The sequence below is a fragment of the Perca flavescens genome, chromosome 20, assembly GCF_004354835.1.
Source record: "Perca flavescens isolate YP-PL-M2 chromosome 20, PFLA_1.0, whole genome shotgun sequence".
Lineage (NCBI taxonomy): Eukaryota > Metazoa > Chordata > Actinopteri > Perciformes > Percidae > Perca > Perca flavescens.
Window position 1 is genome coordinate 4,453,245 of NC_041350.1, and position 11,607 is coordinate 4,464,851.

Below are 11,607 nucleotides of genomic sequence, written 5' to 3' on the forward strand. Positions count from 1 at the left end.
TGATGCAGTATGTAAGTAAAGTTACATACTGTGGGGAATTATTCGGTCTTTGTAAATTATAGCATGTAGTCTAGGCCTCCTCTATCTGTACGGTGCCCTGAGAAAACTCCTGTTTTGATTTGACACTTTAAATAAAATTGAATTGATTATCAGCATTACCATAATGTGTCAAAGAGAATCAAATAGGGTGGACTTCCTTTTCAACGTTGTTCAATAAATGCATTCCACAGTGTCTGCTCAAGTTAGCTTAGCTTGCTAACTGAAAATAGAATGATAGGGTCGTAACCTGGCAACAGTTGTTGTTTGTAACAGACCAAATTGTTTTTGACTCTGATTTATTGCTCATTTTTGAGGATGGATAAATAAATTGGATAAATACAGCAGGCATGGTACACAGTCGATTTCAGTTGAAATTTTAAAACTGTAAATAATTTGTTATTTAATGCATATGCTCTATTTAAATGTGTTGAATATTAAGAGAGATTAGTGATTGGCAAATGAAGCCTTAAAGGAACATGGCGACTTATTGGGAATTTAGCTTATTCACCGTAACCCCCAGAGTTAGACAAGTCCATACATACCCTTCTCATCTCCGTGTGTGTTGCAAGGCTGTCTGACACCCCCAGCAGCAGCAGCCCATCATAGAACATGCAGCTGAATGGTTCCAGTAATCCTACTGCTCCAAATTGTGACAAAAGTGAAAAAATAACGGCAACATGTTCCTATTTAAATGTTGTGATTTGTAGAGTCACAGCATGTACACAAAACAACGTAACAATAGACACAGCCATCTTCTAACCGTAAATAAACCGGGAACTATATTCTCAGACAGGCTTGCTGCAAAGCAAATCATTTGGCCCAAGTACTATATTCTTCCGCCTGAGAATATAGTTCCTGGTTTGTTTACAGTTAGAAGATGGCTGTGTCTCATGTTACGTTGTTTTTTGTACACGCTGTGTGAATCACAACATGTAAATATGAACATGTTGGCGTTATTTTGTCACTTTTGTCACAATTCGGAGCAGTAGGATTGCTGGAACCAGTCACCTGCATGTTCTGTGCTGGCCTGATGCTGCTGGAGCCGTCAGACAGTTACAACACACACGGAGATGAGAAGGGTATGTATGGACTTGTCTAACTCTGGGGGTTATGGTGAATGAGCTAAATTCCCAATAAGCTGGCGTGTTCCTTTAAAGGTGCACTATGAGTTCCTGTATGACGTCACTTCTGTTGACGTTCCAAGTAAATACCAAACAAAACGGAGCAAGCTACAACTCACACTACTCAATCACTGCCCATCCCCTAAATGTGCATGTGCACTAACTCCCACCCCATCCCCCAACCATCTTGTAGGTGATTGGCTGGAAAGTAGCTTGACGTTTACAACCCCTGCTTGACGTTTACAACCCCTGTGTTGTCTCCCGAGACCGGCGCGGTGTGTTCAGGGGGCAGGCAGCTAGCGGATGAAGGAGAGATGCCTACGATTTGAGACAAAAATGAAATCGCGCTGAAACCATGCAGGAACTCATAGTGCACCTTTAAGAAGCTTCGTGAACCCCTTATTTGCTGAGCCCACTAGATGGCACTCTTTGTTTAAAGAAAAAGGCTTAAGGAATGGAAATTCAGTGTGCTTTTAACCCTTTGTCAAACAGACATTGCCATCTAGTGGGCTCAGAAAAAGGAAAGATAACTGGTTTACAAACAACACTTTCTACAGAAATACAACTATACAGAAAGTATGTATGGTCAAAGAATTTATTGAAGGATTTAGTACACACAAGTACTTATTAAAGTTAGTGGGAGGAAACTGGATCACCCAGATTAAACTGGATCACCCAGATTAAACTGGATCACCCAGATTAAACCCAAGCAGACACAGCAGGAAGGTGCAAAGTCCTGAAAGACAGAAACCAGCTGTCTGAGGACAATGAACCTTCCTGCTGCACTGTGTGTGTGTGTGTGTGTGTGTGTGTGTGTGTGTGTGTGTGTGTGTGTGTTTGTCTGTGTCTGTGTGTGTGTGTGAGTGAGAGTGTCATTGTTTCACTCCTGGTCCTTGTTCTTGTTTTTACGAAGGGGATTTGGAGTGATAGACTTCTTGAATCTCCTCCATCGAGAAGGCTTCTTCTGTTGTTGCAAAAACTCCAACTTTTTCTCCGGCGCCTCCTCCGTAAGGCCTGCGTTTCCTTCTTGCAGACTTTGAACCAGTTCAAGGTCGGATTTGGTCTTCTCCTGTTGCTGCCTTCTTAAGTCCTCGAGCTGACCGGCAGTCCCCTCTTCTTTACAGGCTTCTCTCTGCAGGCGCTTCATGTCCTCCATTTCTTTCTTAAGGGCTGCTTTTTCTAAATGCAGAATTCTAACCACCTCCATGTCCGTGGTGACTGTCATAACAACCGCACAGTTTACCTTCTCCATCTCCTTCTTAAGGGCTGCGTTTTCTTCTTGCAGACTTTGAACCAGCCCTAGATCCTTGGTGACGGTCTCAATAAATGGAGCCTTTACTTCCTGCTGTTTCTTGAGCACCTCTGTCTGAAGCTGGCCTTTAAAGTCCTTTATTCTGGCTGACTCATCCATGGGCTCAGCTGGAAGCGCTCTGGGGGACGGACTCAAACTTTTGATTTGTTCTTTCAGCATCTGCACCTCCTCTTCACGCTTGAGTCTCAAACTCCGCTCCTCCTGCAGTTTCCTCTCCATATCGCGGAGCTTGGCTCTGTCGAGGGCTGAATTGTTCTCTGCCATCCACCTCATTTGTCTTTCCTGGTTGGAAAGGTACTGTGCTATCTGCAGGCGCTGATGGAGAGTCGGCACACGCTGGTGGTTTTGCGTTGGCCTTCTTGCCAACACGGCACCTGTTGAGACCTTGGACTGAGGCTCCTGGTGGACATTTTCCACCTCTTGGCGTCTTGGAGTCTTCACCTCTGGCTGGGTGGGGAGCTCTTCATGGACATCTTCCATCTCTTTGTGTCTTGGAGTCTTCACCTCTGGCTGGGTGGGGAGCTCTTCATGGACATCTTCCATCTCTTTGTGTCTTGGAGTCTCCACCTGTGGCTGGGTGGGGAGAGGCTTGTACCGGTTGTTGGCGGCCTCACGGAGTCTGGCTAAGAACTCGTCTTGGTCCCTTCTAAACTCCTCGATCATCAGGTCTGCCTGCAGCTGCCATGATGATGGACCTTCTATATCACCCATTTCATGCTGATGATCGTATTTCTCCATTTCTGCTCTTAATCGAATCAGTCTCAGCCTACTAGTGTTTTCAGTAATTAGTTTCTGTCTGTCTCCAACTGTTGTCTCTGAGTAGTAGAGATCTTGAGAATGGTGTAGATGTAATATCCTAAGCGCCTTTGATACACATCATAGGGTCTGTGAGTTCCGGAATGCTCTTGATCCTTTCATGTGCCAACATTCTATTCTTTCAAAGATCACAAAGCTCAACAGTGTGGTTCAGGAAGTAAAAATCCCATTCATTTTCTCCATAAGGATTTTGATTATTAGCCATTATGTCTAAACCGTCCAAGATAGACTGACCACGAGCTCTGATGTTGTGAAATAAAAGTTGATGCTCCTGCAGAAGCCACAAGTCTGTATGAAATTTAACCATGTTTTAAGAAAAACATGTTTTATTCAAGATCTTATGGAGAAATACTACACTACCCACAATCCTTAGCGTAACAGAACAGTGATGTAGCTGATTGGTGGAACTCGCTGTTACCATGGAAATGTTTACTGCACCCGCAAACGGCTCTATTTTACTGTATGCTTCTTTGACTCCACGACATTCATTTTAAGCTTTTCAGATTTTACATAAAACAAATGTTCAGTTCATAAAATATAAATAACTGTAAAAGATATTACTATGAAACATCTATTAAGTTGTTAAAATGCAGCTCCATCTTGACAAATGAAATAAACCCTATTACCGTATTTTCCGGACTATAAGTTGCACTTTTTTTCCTACTTTGGCTGGTCCTGCGACTTATAGTCAGGTGCGACTTATATATAAATATAAAAAATATAAAAAAAATATAAAATAAATTGAACATGTTTTTAAATGTTAAATCATACTGAAAACATTACCGTCTACAGCCGCGAGAGGGCGCTCTAGGCTTGTGACAACTATAATGCTCCTCCTAAAGACAACTGAGAAAGAAAAGAGATAAACTGCAGGTAGTAAAATATGCAGCCGAACGGTAATCGAGCAACAGAAAGAAAGTTTGAAATGAGGGAGAAACTTGTGAGGGAGACTGGCGAACAGGTGACTCTTATTGCAATGAAGAAATCAAAGAAAGCTAATCGGCTAATCGCGGGCTGAAAGCAAGATGGCCAGAGCTGGAGGAACGAGTCGGGAGGGGCTTGTCAATGGTGCAGTTAGGTCTCCACGCCTTTTAATACATCCATGCTCCACGCCCTGGTAGTTGTTCTGTGTGCTATATAGTTGAATAACTGTTAATGTGTTACGTTAACGAACCGGACACCTACCGTATTCAGCCTGTTGTTCTGTGTGCTATTGTGTAGTTGACAGATGAAAAAAAAATTAAAAAATTCTAAATAAATGCGACTTATAGACGGGTTACCTGTTTACAAACATTACAGGGTGCGTGCGCATACCAGGGGCAGAAAGCCAGATTGGTGAGCTGGTCCGATAATGCAAACGCATTTTTGTCTCAGTGCACATTGTCTTAGTCCCTTCATTTCGTCATGGCATTTATATAATACATACTCTATGGTCTTACAAAGCTAACGTTTTTGACCGATTACAATTTAATCATTTTTTGGGAACTGGAGAGCTCTCATTATGAGAAGCTAGCTATAGCTCTGTTTGCCATTCATTCCAATGGGGAAACCTTGCGGCTAGACTTTCGACATACATTGCATATATTTACACTTTGAATTTCGTCATGGTATTTATATAACACATACCCTATGGTCTTACAAAGCTAACGTTTTTGACCGATTACAATTTAATAATTTTTTGTGAGCTGGAAAGCTCTTGTTATGAGAAGTTAGCTATAGCTCTGTTTGCCATTCATTCCAATGGGGAAACCTCTGGCTAGACTTTCGACATACATTGCATATATTTACACTTGAATTTCGTCATGGTATTTATATAACACATACTCTATGGTCTTACAAAGCTAACGTTTTTGACCGATTACAATTTAATCATTTGTTGTGAGCTGGAGAGCTCTCGTTATGAGAAGCTAGCTATAGCTCTGTTTGCCATTCATTCCAATGGGGAAACATCGCTGCTAGAATTTCGACATGCATTCCGGTGGCGTATTCCTTTAAGCTTTCCTTATTGTTTGTATATAACTGCTGCTGATATATGTATGGCTATAATTATCATTTTAGGCTAATGTAATAGCCCGTGTTAGCAGCAGGGTTACTCCTGAGTGTACCCTTATGGTTGGTTTATGTCTTAAAATAATGACCAGGATTTCTGGGAAAAGGTACGATATGTTAGTTTCAAAACATCACTGCAGGTTGATTGTTTTTCGCAGCAGAGGTTGACTGTGGGCGAGAGGGCGACAACACTGTCTTGGTTAGCTCGCCGAAGCTCTACTGCCACTGTCTCGGCAAAGTTAGCTAATGTCCGCTAGCTAATGTAGGCTAACTATAGCCAATTAGCTTTGTATGTAACGTAACAAAAACCCACCCATCTCAGAGGAGCGAAGCTTAATATTTCATTCAATAAAGTTATGTACAAAAGGAGCACTAACGCCACAGGTCCTATGTTGGCGTGGGCGCAGATATAGTAAACTCGAAGGCAGTCGTAATATTTACCTAGTAGGCTAGGCTAACACTATTGCGCTAACGTTAGTAAAACATCGGCGTAGCTTTAGCTAGCTGTCTAAACTTGTTTCGAGTCCGGACCTTTAATTGTCTATGGTCCGGACTCCAGTACCACAGCCCTGACAGGTAGATATCACTTAGCTGAATTACCACAAGCTTAAACTTTTCTGATTGATACAATGGGAGCCTGACTCTTGCATATGACCCCAATCTGCCCCTCTTATGGTTTGAAGCCATAACCTCCGCCCGGTTTTTGGCAAAAGCATGCTTCCCCCTAGGTATGTTAAACACCAGGCACCCATCACTGGTTCTGTTTGTACAATTAACTACGCAACTCCTTGGCATTTTGACTTACGCTATGCCGCTACTAGCTAGCTAGCTACGCAAAACACGTCTTCTTTCTGCCCCCCGGTTGCGTGCGCAAGCAGTGATGACGTTGCCGAGAAACCCATGTATAGTCCGGTGCAACTTATATATGTTTTTTTCCTCTTCGTGACGCATTTTTTGACAGAAAATACGGTAACTTGCCGCATAATGCATCAGTACTAATATCAAATTATACTAGGTGCTTACTGTATATTTTTTCAACATTTAGGTAAATATATGTATCAGATCCAACTCTGTATCAGAGGTATCAGAATATTAGGACTGGGATCAGGTAAAAAAAAAATATATATCTATATCTGCTAACTGAAAATAAAATGACAGGATTGTCACCTAGCAACAGTTATTGTTTGTAAGACACCAAATTGTTTTTGACTGTGTTTTTAGGGACATTTTTCTGAAAAATTGCTGCTAAAATCGTGTCTCTGAAAATAAACTCAGTCCCCAGAGGGTTAACCAAAATACAACTCAAGAATAACATAATATTAATAATAACTGACAGCCTCAATGCAGTATTTCTGCAAGTGGTTTTAAAAAAGTCCATTCAGCAGATCTAATTGTAATTCATAATTTTCAGTCACGTGACTGTTGCAGAAACTGGAGGGCTAAACACAGTGGGAAATGTTTATATTTTACAACCCAAAAAGTGTTTAGATCACCTCCTCAGTAGAGAAAACTACGGTCACGATCAAAGTGTCCCGGTTTTAGTTCCGGGAAATCTGGTCACCCTACGCTAGCGCGTTGACGTTACCTACGCTAGCTAACACCGGCAGTCAGAAACAAACCTCTATGCAATGCCTTTTTTTATAATCTACACGTCTTGCAATGGCTTTTCTAAAATGAGCAGTGGTTAAAGTTACTATAATCTGTTGAAGTAGTTGATAAGCAGACAGCATTAGCTAGCTAGTTGATAAGTTGTCTACTTCCACTTTATAAACAGCTAACGTTACATTCCTGCCTGAGCTGTCGGCTACTTCCAGCCAGGTCTCACGGCAGGTCATTATATAGTTACGTTATTTTAATCTATTAAGTCGTGGACAGGTTACGTAAATGCCTTTTTTTTCGTGTGCCGTTTACGAAATTGAAAGCAATGCATTTTAATAGGAAGCATATATCGTGATCCCAGAAAGCTGACGGTAGCGAGTAATATTGATAAAGCGAAAGTCTGCGTAGGGAGGCTGCTCCGGGTGGTGGATGGGTCAGAAAACACAGGACTTTCACCCCGGAGACTGGGGATCGCGTCCCGCGTGTTGCAGTACCTTTGTCGGCGTGTGACGGTTCTTTTCCCCATTCTTTTTTTCCCAACCACAAGCGTCCAGTTATTGTGGCGTTTCATTTCCCCGATGTGGCGTTTCATTTCCCCGAGAAAACACAGGACTTTCACCCCGGAGACTGGGGATCGCGTCTGGGGAGACTGGGGAGTCTGGGGAGACTGGGGATCGCGTCCCGCGTGTTGCAGTACCTTTGTTGGCGTGTCCCGCGTGTGACGGTTCCTTTCCCCATTCTTTTTTTCCCCAACCACAACCGTCCAGTTATTGTGGCGTTTCATTTCCCTGATGTGGCGTTTCATTTCCCCGTTGTTGTGTGCCCCTGCGCCCGTGGATCGCGTCCTGCGGGTGGCGGCCCGCGAGTGGCGGCCCGTTCCATTGTTGTGGCCGGCGTGTGGCGCTTCATTTCCCCGTTGTCGCGTCCCCTAGAGCAGGTTCGAAAAGCGTCACCTGTACACGTTCAAAAGTCGTTGCATATACACGAAAAAAACGTCAAAATAAGTCGTTGCATATACACGAAAAAACTTCAAAATCGTAACCTGTACACAAATTTATGAATCAAAATAACGTGACTATAACACGACCTGGCATGAGACCGGGTTGCTACTTCAGCAATATTATGTAGAATCCAGGACCGGCAGAGCAGAGGGACGTGTCAGGGAGCAGAGCAGACGTAACGTTAGTAACGCCGCTCACTAAAAGTATTTTAAATGAAATGAGCTGGTTTGACCACGGAGATGGGAGATACCGTTAGCTTGACCTCAGGCGTTAGTTGCATCGCTGGTCAGTTCAGTGTCAGTGGTCAATGGTCTATGTAACGTTAGTCTGCTAGTGCGGCATGTATAATTGCACAAATCCACAATATCCTCCTCTCTGGATTTTCGTTCTGAGATTGGATTCTGTAGAAACACAGCCCAGGATTGTCTCTCTTAGGTTTGTGAATCCAATTGAACACCAACTATCTGATATTTTGGCTCCAGTGTGGTTAAAGCTGAGCTGACTAGTTCAGTGGACAGTGGAGGGCAGCTTCTTTTTTGCCCTCCAGGTGGGTGTTCTCATAGTGCTTGGTAACGTATAAACTTCCGATAATAAGCCGACTTCTGGTAAGTCGCGGAGCTTAGCTTTTACAATAATGGACAAACGAGTAGTGGAGTAGTAACGTTACGGGGCAGAGAGCCAGCCACTAAATGAGTCAAATTAACTTCATGTTTTCATCCACACAAAGCACATTGCTATCTCCACAAGTGACAGCTTTATTCGGCTCGATTTTTGTTAACGATGTAGCGAGGGGGTAACGTTAAGGCAGAGATAGCAAGCTAATTTTAGCCAACTAACACCGGCTAGCTGACTTGCTGGTTCTGGGTTCCGCCATCCATTCCGACATACCGACACTGACGACTAATTGTCGGAGTGGCGGCACTTCCATTGTTTTTAAACGTCCCACCACTCCGACAATTTTTGTTTCCTTTTGGGTTAGATGTTAGGGTTAGGAAATAGCAGCATGTCGGAATAGAAGCATGTCGGAGTGGCAGCATGTAACCACTGGTTCTGCCGTGCTTTTATGCTGCATCGGTTACAGAGAATGAGCTGAACAGCGGGCTGGGTCTGACGTTAGCAGTCCGCTGACCCACTGCCGCTGGGTGTAACTGTCCCGCCTCACTCCCTGCAACGCCAAGAACATCTCCAGAGCGTCGGCGGCTCTCTTCCCAGTGAGCTGCAACACAGTTTACGGCCCCCACTGTAGTGTTAGACAATACTATAGTATTGTCACTATGACAACCAGTGACAGACTGGTAATCTGGAATTTGGGCAGATGCCAGAGGCCCCTTAAGTTAAGGAAAAGGTCGTGGGTGGCCTAACGTTTCGATGACACACGGGACAATAACGGGACGGTTGGGTTTAGGAAACGTGACACGTGGGACACTATCCCCGGTCCCCGGTCTCCTGGGTGAAAGTCCTGTGTTGTTTGACCCATCCACCCCCCCAACCAACCTCCCTATGCAGATTTTCGGGCTTTCATAATACTCGCTACCGTAGTCGCTCCTGATGCCACGTCATCTTCTCATTGACTTTACATTGCCGTTGTTTTCCGTGGCGGCCACACGGAATTTTGACACATTCCGTGACACCACCACGTAATGCGGTATTAACAGTTTGTGATCATTTCACGGAATTCTGTGAGACGAGGCTATAATTGAAGCCTTAAGAAGCTTTGTGAACCCTTTATTTGCTGAGCCCACTAGATGACGCTCTTTGTTTAAAGAAAAAGGCTTAAGGAATGGCAATTCAGTATACTTTTAACCGTTTGTCGAACAGACATTGCCATCTAGTGGGCTCAGAAAAAAAAAAAAAAAAATAAGGTTTACGAACCACACTTTCTTGTTAGGAAAATTATGATTTACATACTTTTCCTCTTGTCATTATTAAACTGTTTGCGTAGAATAATATTATACTGATTACTCTTTTCTCTCTCTGTTAAATTAAACTGTTGGGTGGATATTGTTATGAAACCAAAACACTGCTTGCTTTCACAAGATAACATGGAACCATTGGCTATCTTGTCTAAGCACGGTCTGTTGCTGAGAAAAGAACATGTACTCCCTGACCAGATAAAGGAGACGACATCGACTCTTACCAGATAACAACTGACGACATCAACTCTGTATTATGATTGTATTTCACACATACATAAGCTACTATTTGAGGCTTACGTTAGTCATTGTCTGTACTATTCTGTAGTGCCCAGACGGGCTCCTTGTGTTCACAAGTAAAAATGAACTTTGAGAGATTCTTCAGTGGTTTCTGTCTATTCTTGCTAATGAAAATATCTTACATTTCTACAGAAATACAACTATACAGAAAGTGTGAATGAATGTTCAAAGAATTTATTGAAGGATTTAGTACACTTCAAGTACTTATTAAAGTTAGTGGGAGGAAACTGGATAACCCAGATTAAACTGGATCACCCAGATTAAACTGGATCACCCAGATTAAACTGGATCACCCAGATTAAACTGGATCACCCAGATTAAACCCAAGCAGACACAGCAGGAAGGTGCAAAGTCCTGAAAGACAGAAACCAGCTGTCTGAGGACAATGAACCTTCCCGCTGCACTGTGTGTGTGTGTGTGTGTGTGTGTGTGTGTGTGTGTGTGAGTGAGAGTGTCATGGTTTCACTCCTGGTCCTTGTTCTTGTTTTTACGAAGGGGATTTGGAGTGATAGACTTCTTGAATCTCCTCCATCGAGAAGGCTTCTTCTGTTTTTCAGAAGCACCTTTCTGTTGTTGGAAAAACTCCAACTTTTTCTCCGGCGCCTCATACGCCTCCTCCTTAAGGCCTGCGTTTTTTTGCAGACTTTGAACCAGTTCAAGGTCGGATTTGGTCTTCTCCTCTTGCTGCCTTCTTAAGTCCTCGAGCTGACCGGCAGTCCCCTCTTCTTTGCAGGCTTCTCTCTGCAGGCGCTTCATGTCCTCCATCTCCTTCTTAAGGGCTGCGTTTTCTTCTTGCAGACTTTGAACCAGCCCTAGATCCTTGGTGACTGTCTCCATAAATGGAGCCTTTACTTCCTGCTGTTTCTTGGGCACCTCTGTCTGAAGCTGGCCTTTAAAGTCCTTTATTCTGGCTGACTCATCCATGGGCTCAGCTGGAAGCGCTCTGGAGGACGGACTCAAACTTTTGATTTGTTCTTTGAGCATCTGCACCTCCTCTTCACGCTTGAGTCTCAAACTCCGCTCCTCCTGCAGTTTCCTCTCCATATCGCGGAGCTTGGCTCTGTCGAGGGCTGAATTGTTCTCTGCCATCCACCTCATTTGTCTTTCCTGGTTGGAAAGGTACTGTGCTATCTGCAGGCGCTGATGGAGAGTCGGCACACGCTGGTGGTTTTGCGTTGGCCTTCTTGCCAACACGGCACCTGTTGAGACCTTGGACTGAGGCTCCTGGTGGACATGTTCCACCTCTTGGCGTCTTGGAGTCTTCACCTCTGGCTGGGTGGGGAGCTCTTCATGGACATCTTCCATCTCTTTGTGTCTTGGAGTCTTCACCTCTGGCTGGGTGGGGAGCTCTTCATGGACATCTTCCATCTCTTTGTGTCTTGGAGTCTCCACCTGTGGCTGGGTGGGGAGAGGCTTGTACCGGTTGTTGGCGGCCTCACGGAGTCTGGCTAAGAACT